Raw genomic sequence first — 12,173 nt, 5'->3', positions numbered from 1 at the left:
GCCGAACCGCTAAGTTACGGGGACGTAAACACACCAGCATCGGTTGTCAAGCGATGTTGGGGGGGGGGGGGGACAAACACAGACACAGACACACACACACATATATATACGACGGGCTTCTTTCAGTTTCTGTCTACCAAATCCACTCACATGGCTTTGGTCGGCCCGAGGCTATAGTAGAAGACACTTGCTCAAGGTGCCACGCAGTGGGACTGAACCCAGAACCATGTGGTTCGTAAGCAAGCTACTTACCACACAGCCACTCCTGCGCCTCTTTACAAAATACATTTAAAATCCGAAGAAAAAAAAACCTAGTAGATTCTCATACTTAAGCACAGGTGTGTGCGTGGAGGGGGGGGGGGGTTTCGGATGAGTGGCAATTAGATTAAAGGTAAGTATTTTGTTAAAATAAGTTGTCAGGATATCGCAGGTAAGATGCGCAGACGATTCGGTACATTTATTTCTCATGGCTGGCTGTGCAGATATTTAGAAAATGAAGAACCTTGCCAAGAAAATTAAAAAAACGGCCGGCATCGAGTTCAAACTCATGATAACCAGGTTCTTGTAACAGTCATTAACCAATCAAATTCTTTATCGACACGGTCACTGCACAGGTAACACACACACACACGTATATTCTTTTATTCTTGTTTCAGTCATTTGACTGCGGCCATGCTGGAGCACTGCCTTTAGTCGAACAAATCAACCCCTAGGACTTATTCTTTGTAAGCCTAGTACTAAGTCTATCGGTCCTTTTTGCTGAACTGCTAATTTACAGAGACGTAAGCACACCAGCATCGGCTATCAAGCGATGGTGGGGGACAGACACAGACATATATATATATATATATATATATATATATACGATGGGCTTCTTACAGTTTCCGTCTACCAAATCGACTCAAGGTTTTGGTCGGCCCGAGGCTATAGTAGAAGACACTTGCCCAAGGTGCCACGCAGTGGAATTGAACCCGGAACCATGTGGTTGGTAAGCAAGCTACTTACCACACAGCCACTCCTGCACACATATATGTATACATCTACATACGTAATCACACAAAATCATTCGCAAACATATAAATATGGGTAATCTTCAAGTTTACGGGGGTAAAAAGTAAATAAAAATATTCAAGGGAAATAACTGAACGACTTACCATTATTATCCGTTTTCTTTTAGCTGTTTATAAATAAATCACACACGTGCTTTTTTTTTTTTTTTTCTAAAACAGCATGCGACGGAATTTTTCTTATAAAAGTTTAAAATGTTTATTTTCTTTTTCCAAAACGGAAACGAAATGGTTTGCAAAAGTACCCGACGGAACGGAGTCAAAAACAACAGGCAGAAAAGAAACAATTGTGCATGGAGAGAACTTTGTCGATGGAAATGATAATGAAATTCAACAGATAAATTTCTAGGACTGCATGCTGATCTCAATGAGATCGTGTTCATTAAAAATAGATATTTATTAATGAAATTTTCTACAGTTATGCTCCAGATGTTTGAATATATTGCACTGTAGAAAATTTCATTAAAATATATCTATTTTCAATGAACACGACCTCGCCGAGTGAGGGTCACCATGCAGTTCTAGAAATTCACCTACTCAACATTATGCACTTCAGAAATGGCAGCCAAAAAATAAACAAATGTTTTTTCTTTTGGGATTGAATTCCGCCATAGAAATTCATATAGATAAGATGAGATTGAGGATTTCGTTTTCAGCAACAATAGGATGTTGTGCAGCCGGTCTTCTCACGAGGCATTTTCGATTTCTCATAATAAACTATGATATTCAATCACGCGTGTGATTTATTTATAAACAGAGTAGTACGGAGAACACTGGTAAAACGTTCAGTTACTTCCCTTGAATATTTTTATTTATTTTTTTACCCTCCTAAACTTGAAGATTAACATAAATATGTATATATATATATATATTTATTTATTTAGAGAGAGAGAGAGATAGATAGAGAGAGAGAGAGATAGATAGAGAGAGACAGAGAGAGAGAAAGATAGAGAGAGAGAGAGAAAGGTGTGTATGTGTGTGTGTGTGTGGGGTGGGGTGGCAGTTTGTGAAGTCCTCAGAGCATCGAACAGATTGCTCTGTGATGATCGTTCCGGATCTCTGCATTCAAAGTTCAAGTTTTGTTGCGGTCAACTTTGCCTTTCACCCCTTTCAAGGTCAATAAAAGGTAAAGTACCAGTGCTGTACTTGGCCGATTCTTTTCTTTCTCTAACTGTCTTTTTGGAAGAAATCGATTGGAGAAATACGATGCCCAAGATACGTCGTACGTCATGACACGATGACGTCCATACGACTCCATTGAGAAATTAAAGGCCCACAGCACTGCGTGTATACAATACAAACACACACACAAAAGTTGCATATATCTTCATATGAATTATAAGCTTAAACATGCACACATACATACATAATATACATACAATAAAAACAATACAAAATGACATCCGTCGGGGATCTTGTTCAAAACGGGGGCACCAGTATTTTCTTAACGGAACACTTTGAAACTTGGGACACTGGTAGAATGTGTCATATAAAACATCTTTTTCTCTTAGTCTTCTTAACAAAAAAAAAAACGTACATCGCAAGTTATTTCATGTTAAAGTTGTCGTATTTCTGTAATTTCAACCAATGACTGACGTCCATTCAACCATAAAAATTAAGTGCTGACTACGTAAACAAACGATTCTCAAACGATTCTGGCGGTAATAAAATTATTATTTCCTTGTCAAGAAATGGCTGAAGCATATTGGCAGTAGCTAATAAACCTTTCTATTATAGGCACAATGCCTGGTTTTTGAGGGAAGGAGCAAGTCAATTAGGGTTAGGGAAAACGAACACACGTGTGTTGCCTCTCTGCAAAATGTCAGAAGTAATGGAGATTAAATACGCTTTACACCGCTTAAACTGCCAAAGGAGTAAGTATAAACAGCTGAATACTTGTCAGTGATTGGTTGAAATTATCGAAATAAGACAATTTTTTACATGAAATAAATTCGAATACAAATTTTTTTTCTGTTCTATAACACAAACTAGATAAGTATACGAAGTTTGAAAGTCTTTCGGTACCAAAAACACTACATAAAACATAAATGAAAACTGGTGCCCCCCGTTTTGAACAAGATCCTCCGTCGGTTACGACGACGCGGGTTCCATTTGACCCGATCAGTAGAATAGCCTACTCGTGAAATTAATGTACAAGTGGCTGAGTACTCTCCAGACACGCGTACCCTTAATGTAGTTCCCAAGGTGATTCAGTACGACACCCAAACCATTAAGCCACAAGCCTTCACCCACACAGGACAAATCCCATGGCCGCTACGTAACAACAATGAAGCAACAACCGCGACAGAGGACAGAGTTCAGAAAGTATCTTCCTCAAATTTAACGTGAAAATAATAATAATACAACATAACCCGAGGGGAAAACGAAATAAAAATTGATATACATAACTCCCTTTCTAAGATTGACAAATCCTATTTAACATAACCTGAAAAATTAAATAAAAAAATGTCGTTTGCGTTAATTTTGTTTTCGGAAACAAATACGCCATACTGTATTAACAGGTCTTAACATTCGCTCTGGCAAAATACATTTGGAGGGAAATAACGCAGCAAAGCTTGCATAGCTTCTCTACATACTCCAAGCCATTCTATTTCAATTGATTAAAGAAAAAAACTCTGCAGTTCTATGGTATTAATATGAATGTTCATCTATTTTTTTTCTTTAATGATAATATGAAAAATACGATGGAACTTTGACATAAAGACAGAACACACACACACACAGAGTTTCTTTTCTGTCTGTGAAAATCTGCCATGGAATGCAAATACAAACAATCGAACGAAACATTTCTGACAGAAGCTGATCATATCAACAGCAAGTCTCCATGGTAATAGATGGCCAGATTAGCTTGATCTCTCCTTCCTCCGTATTCAAGCCTCCCCCATAGAACTCTAATAATCATTGTTGATAGATTTGAAGACAAACTCCCGCATTTCTCTTCCCTCACTAAATCCGAAAATCCAATGTTATGTCATGGATGGATATCCAAACGTAACACACATACACCAAGACAACCACAAATGTATATATACATACGCACATAAAGGCATGTATATACACACACACATGTTTATATACCTAAATACATACATATGAATGCACGCACACATACCGTGTACCAGCAAAGACGCACACATATAGGTCGGTGCGTCTAAATGTAATATTAATGGATCTCGGTCGATTTCGACGAGTTGTTCAATGAGCAAATTGCCTACTTATTGAATCAACGTGAAAGTGGCTGAATATTCCACAGACACGTTTACCTTGAATGTAATTAACGAGAATCTTAGACGGAATCAGTGTCAGTCACTGTGTGACAAGGCTGTACCATTGAATTTACAGATATAATCCATCTGACGGGCTTCAGTATAGTTTCCGTCGACCCAGCTTTACTCTCAAAGCTTGGGTCGACCAAAAGCTATGGTAAAAGACACTTACCTAAGATACCGTGCAGTGGGATTGAACTTAGGAACTTGTAATTTTAAAGCAAACACTCTAATCATTCGGCCATGCTTGTTGCTGCTACTTCCACAGCGAACATTAACATCGCAGCTCATATCTTTTAACCCTTAAACGGGGAACCTCATCAGTTGAGGTTTCAAAATTTTATACATGGATATGACCACAATCATAAGAACTATAAAATTTACGGCATTTCTCGATAACGAGATTGTAAATTTTGGATCTTTTTTAAAACGAGGGCCACATTTTTCATTAACGAAACACTTTGAAACTTGGATCACTGGTAGAATGTGTCATATAAAACATCTTTTTCTCTTAGTCTTCTTAAAAAAAAAAGAAATCCATAAATTATTCCATGTTAAAGTTGTCGTATTTCTGTAATTTCAACCAATCACTGACGTCCATTCAGTCGATATACATTAAGTGCCGACTACATAAACAAACGATTCTGAAACAATTAACCCTAACCCTAACCCTAGGGTTAGGGTTAGGGTTAGGGTTAAAGCAAATTTAAAATGAAAAAAGCAAATAAAACGAAGAATCGTTTGTTTATGTAGTCGGCACTTAATGTATATCGGCTGAATGGACGTCAGTGATTGGTTGAAATTATCGAAATAAGACAATTTTTTACATGAAATAAATTCGAATACAAAAATATTTTTCTGTTCTATAACACAAAATAGATAAGTATACGAAGTTTGAAAGTCTTTCGGTACCAAAAGCACTACGTAAAACATTAATGCAAAATGTGGCCCCCGTTTTAAAAAAGATCCTTGCGGTGCAAGGGGTGAACAATTTTAGTTTTTGTACTTATTTAAAGTGAAACTAAGTATAACAATTACCCTTAAGAAAAAAAAATCTTTGCTTTTTGCCCATTTGACACGTACATTCATACAGCCCCTGCCTGCATTTTAAGGGTTAATGCTGTCTAGAAAAAAACAATCGACTGATTAACAAAGATTTCGCTTACCAAAATATTACAACCATCGGTCCACTCACATATACTGTGTCATCTCTCAGCCCCTCTTACTACTACTGACAGTCACTGCTCCTCTGAATACCACCCACCCCGCCAACCGATCCACCACCAGTCGCCTTCGTTGGGTCTCATTTCCCAGATTTTCGCTTAACTATTCCTTGCTCCTCAGGTCTGTAACTACATTTCCTGATGTAGTTTTCCTTCAGATACATCGGCCTACAGAAACAACTCATTGATCCATCAATCACAAGGATATCACTTACCCTGAGAAGGGCCAGCGAAAGTCAAGGGATCTGACCCTTCTTTCTTCAGTCGTAGCAAACCATTGTGTGCCACATATCATTACACTACTCAGTGGATTGGCAGAACCAATAGAGTGTTGAATAAAATGTCTTATGTTATTTATTCTGGTCTGAGTTTAAATCCTGCCATTACTGATTTTGCCTTTCATCTCTTCGGAGTTAACAATAATCCAGCATTGAAGCCATTCCTTATCTCTGTCTTACTTGGGAGCGATTACTTTTCAGGGGCAGAGGGGAGTGAGAAAACCGTTCACTTTGCTAATCCTTTTACTAATATCTTCACATTTCATTTATGGAACGGTTTAAATTCATATTAATCAAAAATTAGTTTCCTAGACATTAACACGGATCTTAGTACAGGCAAATTTAAGCCTTTCTATAAACCAAAATGGGGACATTTTCTGCATTGACAGAGGCTCTAACCATCCACTGTCACAACAAAAAATTAACAGCGTTAGTAGGTGTAGCAACTTTCAAAAAAAAAAAAAGTCCCATATTACAACGCCAATTTGAAAGGTCATTTTTATGAGCGGTATAACCTACATTAAACCAAACATATACTCTATTTTGAAATAAAAAACATGAAATTCAATATCAAAAAAATTCCTCACGACGATATATATGTCTAAAATAGTATTGTATTAGAAATATATATAAATATATGAAACATGACAGTTTAAAAATTTGTTAATTAATGCATCTTACGATCGTTTCACGAAAGTATTGTCATTATAATGGAATCCGTTGTTGATACACATTGACAGACAATACTTCCGCTCGTCAGAGATGGAGAAAATAAAGATTTTATAATGTATCAGGTGTTGTTTTAAAATTAGAAAAATATATGAGAAAGTATTTTTGAAAATAGATTAAAATTTACTAGTTAAGATTTATGCAGGTCGACTTTGGTAATAGAATTTAAAGTTTGTATATATATCCTTAAACCAAACATAGGTAGGCTAAAAAGAAGAAAATATTACAGTATATTCCTTCATGCAGCATGAATGTGGAAACAAATATAACACATTTTTGACACTCATAGGTACCTGTGGAGCTTGAACCTATATCTTCTGTTAACATGACAGATGTGCTACCAACAGTTTTCGATATATTGACCATCTCAGCAGAGACAATGCATTTCTCTAAATACATTGAATCTGATCAAAACTCGATCGAAATCGCGACTCTTTCATTACAAGACCCACGTTTTCTGTCCTTTAGTGCGGATAACTCCCAAATTTAGTATTAGAGTAAAGGTAGACATTTATTATTGTATAGAATTAATGCAGTTCATCTTGATTTTTCCCAATTTCATTTATTTCAACTCTAAGTGAAAATTGTTAGTAAATCCCATGGGGTGAACAGAAAACGTATTAACAGAATAACATTTTCTGATATGCTCTATATATAGTGCTATAAATTTTTACGGATATATATATCATGTGTCTTGTATGCCTATATAAGACTATGATCTAACACAAACATACACTCGCATGTAGACAAAATTTACATAGATCGTGGCTATAAATAATAATAAAAATAATTTCATATATATATATATATATACACACATACACATACATACATACACCTACGTACACTCACAAACTATCAATGTCTGATTTACAACCAATAACATTATTACCTGTGCGTGTATGTGTGTAAGAGACGATTGGTTAAAAAGTGCTTTGCAATACCGAAGTTCCGAGTTCGATCTCATTGCTTGGTTTTGTGGGTAAAGTCGTTGGTATCTTTTCAGTTTATGATCCACGAAGTAAAGTGGAAAAATTATCGTAAGCAATCATCATCAAAAGTCAATGAAATAAAAAGTGACTGATTGATTCATTATGAAATCATGAAAATGAATGTCCGGATGGACTGATTGGTGAAATAGGAAAAGCAAAAAAAATTTGCTCGTAGAGAGCGTTCCTGAAGAATAACGTCGGAAATCTAGAGCGTCTAAAACTATAATTTCTTCGGATATATATGTTTTAAGTATCATAGTTGACGATTTTGAAATAAATAAATATGCGAGTGTACGTTTGTGTTAGATCATAGTCTTATATAAGCATACAAGACCCCCCCCCCCCCACATATATATAATATCAATATTTCCACCTTAATTTTGAGATCGCAAAGAGAAAGAATGCCCTAAAAAGTATTAGCCACAGTTGGCGGGGCTTCAGCAAAATAACTGAAACGTTGAATCCATTAAAAACGAAATATTTCACGTCTCTCGAAGGTTCTAAATTCTTACGACATAAACTTCAAACTGTATTTTTTTTCAAATAAGATTACAGTAGATAACAAATTTATAGATACAAAATTGCTGGGAGGCAATGCTTTCCTCTCAAGCTTCACTTCCCTTTTCATTTGAAACTTGAAAAGGTTGCTGACGGTTTGGGCAAAGAGGACGGTATCTGTCTTCAGCCATTTTTGATCTGGTTCAACACACAAACCTCTTTCCTTAAAACCACCAGATAGACACTGACTAGCTGACCTTTATCGGCCTAAAGAAAGCAGTAAGATAAAATAATAACGATTCCTTGTATTTGCCACAAGGGCATCTGATCAGGGAGACATTTACAGACAGTTTACAGTTTGTGTGGAGATTTACAAAAAAAGATGAAGGGAAGAAAAGAGATGAGGAAGAAAGTATACATTGCATACAAAATATATGGACATACGGATGATGCAATCCTTATGGTATAGGAGGGCTTCCAACTAGGTCCTGTCAAGGAACCCAACTGATCCAGAATCGCCCTGACCACCAAGGGTATGACCTGTTGCCCAAATGTTATTCAGTAATCTTCAGGTGCATGTATTTATTTGCTACAGGGATATCTGATAGGGTGCATTACAAAGAGAGTTTACAATTTGTGTCGCAAATGGTGTTTGCACATTAATACATACACGCCACTTTCTCACACAGCTGTTACCTGAGTGCGTGTGTGTGTGTACGCGCGCGCGTCAGTAGTGACTGTATGTCAGCTTGTATGTAAGCATTTGCTGGTAAGTTCATATGAGTCTCTCTCTCTTTCTCGTACACTTTCACCATCCCCTTTCCATAGCACGATCGAGTGTTTTTACACCACAGGAATCTATCCTTAGCACTTTAATAAAATAGAAGACACGTTCTGTTTTGAACGGTATTCCAATAGAGCCAGACTTTTATTTAATTCGTCAAAAACCGTAATTTCTTCGAGTCTGTCTGCTTTAAGTATCGTAGATTATGGTTATGCAAAAACGGGGGCAGGGTTGTCCTCTTCTTTTTCTCAAGTTTTCAGTTTTGACGTTTATTTGTAGAAACCTTTTCCTTTTCCCCCCCCAGGTTTATGTTATACATAATTTTGAAGAAATATCGCCTCAGATGTTTAATACATGTCTAAACCAAACAAATCCAAAGAAATTATGGTCTTTGACTTGCTAGATAATTTCCGTTTCCATTGTATAGAAATGCTCCATAAATAAAGACAGGATGGTCGCTACTTGAACGTCTTTGATAATAGTTTTGTTGAGCTGGAGGTAGATAGCAACATCAATAACCCGAAAATTACTCCGCCTCCCACCACACCTCACCTCTTCTTCATTGAATATTATCTATAGATATGTACAGTCACGTTTATACGGAAATGTCAGCCTCAGTTTGTAAGTGAAAGAGAGAGAGAGAGAGAGAGAGAGTGTGTGTGTATTTATAACTTTAATCAAAATACAAAATGCACTTAGCAATTTGCATAACTGCTCTAAACCAGGGTTTCACAACCATTTTTTAAAAATCTCATATCTTAAAATGTCCTCCCACGTTTACCCTAAAAGGAAAAAAAATTTTGTTTGTTTGTATGTATGTGTGTCTGTGTGTGCATGTATGTAAAGAGCATTGTAGCTTGTTTAAAATATTGTGATACCGAAGTAAAATAACAAAATAATGAAGACAGGGAGCTTCTTATAATGTGAAAAGGGAAAAGCGATTGCCTGCACAACCCTCAACATGACCGGATCTGCATAGATTCCCATGTCTTTACTCCATTTACTTCAGATGTATTGGACTGGGTACCTTACTAGGCTACCGGACGATAGGTTACCTAACCAGCGTGGTCAACGTCCGAAACATAAACCTTAAGAAACGTTTTAGGAATGTCGTGAAAAGAAATCTTCAGGTTATTTGTGTGAATGTTGAAAACTGGGACCAGATGACGGAAAATCGATCGGTTTGGAAAGAAGTGACCGACAATGGCTGTAAAACATTTGAAACATGGTGAATCGAACAATCTATCTTGAAACGAGCACTTCGTAAATAGGACTTGACTTAAAATCCCAGACATTTTTCTGCCTGAAAATGTTTGTAACATCTGCACTTAGGGTCTGTTTGTCCAAAGCTGTCCTTGCTAGTCTTATGAGATCTCATGACGGCATTAGTTACTTGAAGAGATGACCGTCTGTGAAGAAGTGGTAGTTACAATTTCAAAAGAAGCTTTAAGTAAAATCTACTGCAAGTTTTATTCCCTTGTTACAAATGCTCCATGCTGGAGCAACTCATCCCCACATATCTGTGAAATACTGCTTTAAAGGAATTATTTTCCTAGTTACTAACTTTTTCCAATTTCTATGGTCATACGATATTGTTAGTGTTTCTGTCTGAAGATAAGCAGAACAAATTTCGGAGAAAGCTACGGTAAATTTTGAGAAGTGCATCAAAATTTACCCAAAACGCACAAAAGTAAATCATTCTGGCCAGATATTACATGTATGTTTACTAAAATAGGTCAGGTGTAGAATCATAGCAAGGCAATGGGGCGGTCGATTCGCAGCAACGGGGCGGCTGACTCGCGGCAACAGGGCGGTTAACTCGGAGTATCGGTGCGGCTGACTCGAGGTATCGGTGTGGCTGACTCGAGGTATCGGTGCAATTGACTCGAAGAATCGGTGCAGTTGACTCGAGGTATCGGTGCAGTTAAGGGTCTGTTTGTCCAAAGCTGCCCTTGCTAGTCATATGAGATTTCATGACGGCATTAGTAGAAATGACTCGTGGAAACAGACAGTTGATTCGAGTCTAAGGAACGTTGAAAAAGTGTTAGTAAGAGGAGTGATAGAAAAAAAAGTTTGAGAAGCACTGATTTATGATCTCCGAATTCAGCCTGAGAATTAACGAAGCGACAAAGTTTGTTTACGCAAAGACAGGCCCACATATTTGTGAATATATGAATTTGGTGTTTGTATATATGATCGTGTGTATACGTGTGTCGATGTGCTTGCACTAATTTATGTAATGTGTGTGTGTGTGGTGTATATAGATAGATACACATATACATACATGTATGTGTGTGTGTGTCGATACACTGCACTCATGTAGAAGGTGCATATCTATGTTTTGTGTGTGTGTGTGTGTGTGTGTGTGTGTGTGTGTGTGTGTGTGTGCATACCTTACACACACGTGAATGTGCACATGTATTTATTTCCCTTGCTACCCACAGTACAAGCAAGCCGCCACCTGTTGCACTCCCGCAGGATTACAACATCATGGTAAAAACAAACTTACAGCAACAAGCAAACACGAACAACAACACCATTAACATCCGTAACTATGCCAATATCAATGAGGACGACTGTAAACAGTCGCTGGTCTGTTAGAAATAGCAGCCAAATCTCTCTTAAATTACCCCCACTTTGCCAAATTCATTGAAGAACACATTAGATCAATTTTTTCTTTTGTATGCAACACTGATTTTTGGACATCTTGTGGTATGAAAAACAAAACCTTTCGAAGAGAGCTGGGTGAACTCAGAAGAATTAACTGTCATTTAATATTGTGAAGATATGTTTGTTAAAGATGTAAGCAAAGGCACGATTTTCGGTGGCTTGCATTGAGGAAACGCAATGAATGACGGTGACGGTTTAACGGACCGCAAAGCGATGTCCAGTAACATCAGATCATATACCTCACCCTGGTCATCCCCTGAGGTACCGTCTTAAGGAACGGGCACACTGAACAGTTGCTCGGAGACCCCACGTGTCTAAGGGCCCAAAATTTTTATCTGTTCAATACCGCAAAATATACAAGTATACGAAGTTTGAAAGTGTTTCGGTACCAAAAACACTACATAAAAAATGTTGGCCGTCAAACCCTAAAGATCCCAGAGGCCTAATACTTCTGTTAAAACGGCTCTTTAAATACCCACAGAAGAGGTATATATTTAATTTTGTTGATTATTCTCATTTCGAACGTTGCCGATGTTGTTGTTATTGCCGATGTTGTGACTGAAGGAAACAGTTTATCATAACATCACATTTAAGTAAGGCGGTGAGCTGGGCGAATCGTTAGCACGCCGGGCGAAACGCTCAGCG

At 37.4% G+C, this 12,173-nt stretch overlaps 1 protein-coding gene across 3 annotated transcripts in view; it reads right to left on the bottom strand.

Moving 5' to 3' along the window:
- LOC128248884 (uncharacterized) overlaps window positions 1–12,173 on the bottom strand; it is a 118,587-nt gene that overhangs the window by 44,501 nt on the left and 61,913 nt on the right. The window contains exon 1 of one of the 3 annotated variants that reach the window (XM_089358479.1): window positions 7,477–7,599. The exons of the other annotated variants lie outside the window; for them this stretch is intronic. The gene's annotated coding sequence lies outside the window, so the exon portion shown is untranslated. Of the gene's footprint in view, window positions 1–7,476; window positions 7,600–12,173 lie in introns of those variants that run through there. 3 annotated transcript variants of the gene reach the window in all.

The sequence above is a fragment of the Octopus bimaculoides genome, chromosome 10 (assembly GCF_046866305.1).
Source record: "Octopus bimaculoides isolate indiv1 chromosome 10, ASM4686630v1, whole genome shotgun sequence".
Lineage (NCBI taxonomy): Eukaryota > Metazoa > Mollusca > Cephalopoda > Octopoda > Octopodidae > Octopus > Octopus bimaculoides.
This window is presented reverse-complemented; position numbering and strand designations above follow the sequence as displayed.